This window comes from Podarcis filfolensis (genome assembly GCF_964270895.1).
Source record: "Podarcis filfolensis genome assembly, chromosome: 13".
Classification (NCBI taxonomy): domain Eukaryota; kingdom Metazoa; phylum Chordata; class Lepidosauria; order Squamata; family Lacertidae; genus Podarcis; species Podarcis filfolensis.
The window spans coordinates 11,202,766-11,208,765 of record NC_139615.1 but is presented as its reverse complement, the minus strand read 5'-3'; positions in this window follow the sequence as shown (position 1 = coordinate 11,208,765).

The window sequence follows — 6,000 nt, the reverse complement described above, 5'->3', positions numbered from 1 at the left end:
CCTTGAATCGGAATAGCTGTCATAGATGTGGAACCCAAGTGTGACATTGGGCAGGATGCTGGGATTCTCATTGATCTCATCAACAGCAAACACCAAGGCCAGGATGTGCTGGTAAAACTTGGTCACCACGCTGCAAATAAAGTGGCTGGCTATTTCATGGGACTTTTGAACAGTACACAAAGTAGTTTTGTCTCGGTAGTGGTCTACTCTAATCAGAATGATTAAGCTGCCAGAGTATACATATAGGGTACAACCAGCATAATTAGTCATAAATGAAGCGCTATAAGAAAGGCAGAATTGTGCTTTCATAAGGATAGGCCCGTTTCGAGCAGTCTGTAGCTCAAATCGGATTTTTAATCTCTCAGCAGATATAGACTGTGGAGATGTCTATAGAGAATGGATAGATTGTCTTGAATTTCACTTCATGAGTGCTGTCCATTTTGTTCTTTATCACCATTGTGCTTCAGCTACAAATGCTTACTGAAGCATGCTACAGTTTTTGGAACTATTACCACATTTGGAGAGTTCCTGAACCTGCAAAAACTTCCTCCAGTACTGGACCTCTGTGTGTATCTTTAGAATCCAGCTTTTTATAGGTTGAAACCCAGGGTTAAGTGAACATAAAAGGAATGTGATAAGCTGCTTCATATTCAGCACACCAAAGTCAGTATTTTCTTTGCAGGCTGCCAGCTAATGTATTCTCCAGTGTTTCAGAGAAGGATATTTCCAAATCATATTTTTAAAAAACCAGGGAATGAACCTGGGACTTTTGGCATGCACAGCCTGTGCTATACTGCTGAGCTATGTTCTGCTCTGTAAAGGAAAAGTGTTATATTTTTGCTCTCATTCCCAGTTTTCCCTTAGCAAGTTGTTTCATTACACAAATGCGTGTTCCCTTCTAGGATGCTTTAAGCCTCTCATTCTGTTCTACAGCACATCCCTTTTTCTGGTAACCACATTCTATTGGAGATTTAAAATGAAAAGATAGTATGAAATAATATATGTGTATTTCCTCACTACATCTTACTCTTCATAGGTTGAAAGCCTAATGATAACCTGTAGGTTGAAAATTTAGGAAATGGGCATTTTAAGCCAAGTCTCTCTATGTGCATATATTTCAATGACTCATCACTGATTAACCATCAACCTCACACCCTGATTTTTGCTGGAAGTCACTGATTATTAGGATATAATATTAGTCTGACCCAGAGAAAATGGACAATTAATTAATTATTATTATTAAATCCACTGCCCAATGTTTAGTATGAATAACTCAAACTAGCTAACAGAAACGTTATTTTATTATTTTCAAAACCTAAACAGGATTATTATTTCAATTCAGTACAACTAAGAAAATTCACAACAGCCAAAACTAGTTGAATATATACATTTCCGCAGGAAAAGATTGACAGCAAATATCTCAGGCAGAGAAAGTACCAAAGAATCATTTAACCCCAAGGTCCTTCTTGAAGAGGCAGAGAACACACTATTATTAATAATTAATAATTACACGTTATGTGTGATAAGCCAGATGAACAATTTCTAGTCTTATTACATTTTATGCAAGAACCCATTGCACCATTTCAGTACATTTAAAAAGATCCACAGCACATCTTAGTTGAAAATAAAATTGCACATACTATAATGCATGAAAATGAAGAGGCAATTTAGAGTCACTAAGTGTTGGGGACAGGTGGACATTCTACAGATTTGATGCATTTACTGTAAAGCATTATCTAAAAATGGTAGAACAGAAATTTCGACAGAGTGAAAAAATGAAAATTATCAGGGATTTCAGGAGTACAAAATGTAAAATCATTTAAGGGGTTTGAGTGGCAAAATTAAACTTGGAGGAAAAAATGTATGACATTAAACCCACAAGAGGATAATAAAACATTCAACTTTTAAAGGACACAGCAAGTTCAATCTTGTCAAACCAGAATGAACCTTAGATTGCAATTTTAAATAGAACAGCCAGCACATTTGGCCTCATTTGTTTGTTATCATCTGAAATACCTGCGGGGTCTGCATGTTGGTCATTTTAAGTGTCATCCACAGTTTTTTTTCTCATCTCATCACAATATAATTTTTAAAACTGTTTCCCCCACCCTTTCATTCTTTGCACCTCCTAACAAATAAAGCAGGAATGTTGGGAGTGAGTGAGGAACAAGCCAATGACCAGAGTCAATAGTTGTTAGGGCTACACCTTTTTCTCTGTCTCCCTGTGATTTATTTCCCACCTCCTGCTTTTCCCCATTCCTCTCTCCCTCTCCCTCTCAGCTGTCTCACTTCCCCACATGCTTTCTCCTCCATGCCACCCATATGCTATTAAGCTGAGGGCCACGTGAGGCCCATGGGGCAAAAGTTGTCCACTCCTGAAATAAAGAACTATAAAGCTTGAACATGTCTGAAAATTTGGGTGAAATACAAAAGCTGCCCCATACTCCCCTTACATAATGGAAGCTCTCAGAGGCTATGTATTATAACAAAACCACAGAGCAATTGGATCATGAAACGCTAATGTTTCCAAATCTTCAACTGCTAGTATAGGTATAATCTAAATGTAGAGGCATTTCAGTTTTTCATTTTCTTAACGTCCAGCCACCCAGCCATGAAGAAGCAGGTCTATTCCTGTTTTTAAACAGTAATCAAAGCTATTTGCAGACAGCCACACTAAAAGAAAGAATTGGTAAAATGAAATCAAGGGACATTTCCTTACGATGGGGTCTTATTGGAGACTTGAGAAGGGTGTCTGTTGAATAAGCTTTTGGAGAAAACATAACGCATATGAGACACCATCCCGCCAATGAGGAGATCACCTGGCTCATACCACTCATGTGGAATATCTACAGGACTATTATTGATGAGCTTAACTGTATGCACTTTGCACACCAAATCTGGGAGCAGCAAAAGCAGCAGCAGCAACATCCTGTACTGTAACTTCACTTGGAAGCCAGGAATTCCAGTTTACAATATTAACTGGCTGATCACTGTAAGAACAGAATGCTGCACTAGAAAGGGCATTGGAGCTGATGTGGCAGAGCTGCTATTATGTCAGGATCTTATTACTACAAATGGGCTGGATTTGAAGATTAGTTGGATGGCATCTGGCTCTGCCAAGGAGCTTCTCAAAGGCACATCTTCCAATCTTATCCTTAACCTCAACAGCATGCCATATGCGTGCCTTGAATGCTAATTAGGAAACACTGATTTGAAGCTTGACCTAAACAATGAAAGAAGGAAACTAACTAAAATGACAGTGCCCTGCCTCTCTCTTCTCCCTAATATTAGGTGTCCCTGGAACACGTATGTACTTATAATGATTTCAGTAGTGCTTGTTTAACTGTTTTCCACTGTATTCTGGAAAGCACTAGCCAGATGAGTTGATTATGGTGGTTTTTATAATTACTGGGGAGATAATGACAACTGAATTATTATTTCTTTACTCCATTGTGAGCCATCAATTACACAACTCCAGAAGTAAATATGTTCAGCAGATTGTAGGTATTACATTTTAGCATCAAGATCTAAAATCCTTGTGATGAAATAATTGCTACTCTCAAAGATACAAGAGGAACATTCAGGTCCATTAATTCTATTTCTTGGGAATTGGGACAATGAGGGTAGAGAAAGTTTTTCTACCCACAGTGAGGGGAGAATTTAATGTAGCATTGGGGAGATAGTTCCACAAGCATTGCTGCATGCCAAATTGGGGGAGGAATAACCTTTTGTCTTCTTGTGCACAGTTTGTGTGTGTGTGTGTGTGTGTGTCTTGTGGAAGGTGTGGGGAGCATACAGAGGCTGGAGAGGAGAGAAAGCCCTGTTGTGCTAGTTGGATATTCATTTTTTTCCTGTTTTCAGTGGCGTAGCGTGGGGGGTGCAGGGGGGGCCGGCCGCACCGGGCGCAACATCTGGGGTTAGGGCAAATCCACGGGTTAGGGGGCACAAATCCACGGGTTAGGGGGCGCAAATTACTTGCCTTGCCCCGGGTGCTGACAACCCACGCTACGCCACTGCCTGTTTTCAATAACAACTGTATTAATTGATGTGGGGTCCTGCAACAGTTTAAACCTCACTGTACAAAGAAAATCACTCTAATGTGAGTTGGCTAGCAAACTTACATAGTGCTTATTTGTCCTTCCTCCGTCTTATCTGGGTAAGCTCCCATGGTGCAGGGACTGTGGCTAGCAATGCTTCGACCTATGGTGACTATGATCTGTACACTTCAGCATCCTCTGGGCCAAATGGCTCTGTTTGGTTGAAGTCTTATCCTCCTTCTCTGAACTCTTGTGACTTTGAAGAATCAGGTGACAGGCAATCTCCCTTCATGCCCAATATGCCTGAGTGTGTATATTTTTTATTTTAATCTACTTTTCATCGGCTTGAACACTCACACAACCTGCCTTCCATGATAGATTTATGACAGCAAAAACTGAAGCTAGCTTTGGTTCTCAATTAATATTAGTAGGGGGGCAAAGTTCAGAGAATGAGAAAAAAGCCGAGAATAAAATTCCAACTGTTAACAGATGAAATAGAGAGAGGAGGCTTCGCGCTCCCTGATCTAGAGCTATACCATGCAGCTGCAGCATTATTATGGATTAAAGATTGGATAACATTAAGGGATTTTGATGCATTAGATTTGGAAGGATATGATAATTGGTATGGGTGGCATGCATATTTAATATATGAGAAGGTAAAGGTCCACAGGGGCTTCTTGAAGCATTTAATAAGGAAATCATTATATAAGATCTGGTCAAAATATAAAGGAATACTAGAACCCAGGATTCCCCTGTGGAGCTCACCTACAGAAGCACAGGCAGTTAAGAAAAAGAATATGGATGGGGAATGGGCCACATACCGATTATTATTAGAAGGACAACAGGATGAACCTATATTGAAAAAATATGAAGAAAATAAAGGGTATCTAACAGACTGGCTGCAATATTTTTAAATACATCAAAGATTAGCCATTGATAAAAAAAGCAGGACTTGCAAAAGAAACATCAACATTTGAAAAAGAATTGATTCAAAGTAAAGGAAAATATATCTCACGGGTATACAACCTCCTATTGGAATGGGAGGTAAAGGAAGAACAAGTGAAAGCTGTAATGGTGAGATGGGTGCAAGATTTGGGCTATAATATTTACATGGAACAATGGGAAAAATTATGGCAGGAAGAGAAGACATAAAATTCTCAGCTTGCTACAATCTCAGGGAAAACACAATGAAGATGATGTATAGATGGCACGAAACTCCAGAAAAACTTGCTAAAATGTATAAGAACAGATCATCTATATGTTGGAGATGTAATAAAGAAATTGGGTCTTATTTGCATATGTGGTGGAAATGTACAGATATTTGTGGTTTTTGGAATAATATATATGAAGAACTTAAAAAATTATTTAAATTAACATTCAAAAAGAGGCCAGAAAATTTTTTTTAAAGCATTTTGCCAAAAGAAATAGGGAAATCGAAAAGAACATTGTTCATGTACAGAATAACAGTGGCCAGAATTTTAGTAGCAAGAAATTGGAAAAACACAACAATACCCAACACAGAAGATTGGCAAATCCTAATGGTAGAATATCTGCAGCTAGCAAATATAAGTTTATAGGGAGGTAAAAAGAAATTATATAAGAAATATGTAACTGTGCCGTATAAAGTAATGAATAGACAAAGTACAGTGAGATTAATTGCAAGTCAGTTTTAAATTTCTTTTCTATCAATTTAATAATTGTGTTCAATACCAAGAGTATATATGATGATAATTATATTAATCTTCTTATATCTTATAGTGTGGTGGTTTGTTTGATTTTTCTGTTATTTGTTTGTTTGAGTGTATGTTTGTTTACTTGTATGTACATCTGTTTTTCATAAATGTATTTATTTGAAATTAATAAAGATATATATATTTTTTTGAAAAAGAGTTCAGAGAAGGAGGATAAGACTTCAACCAAACAAAGCCATTTGGCCCAGAGGATGCTGAATTGCACAGAGCAT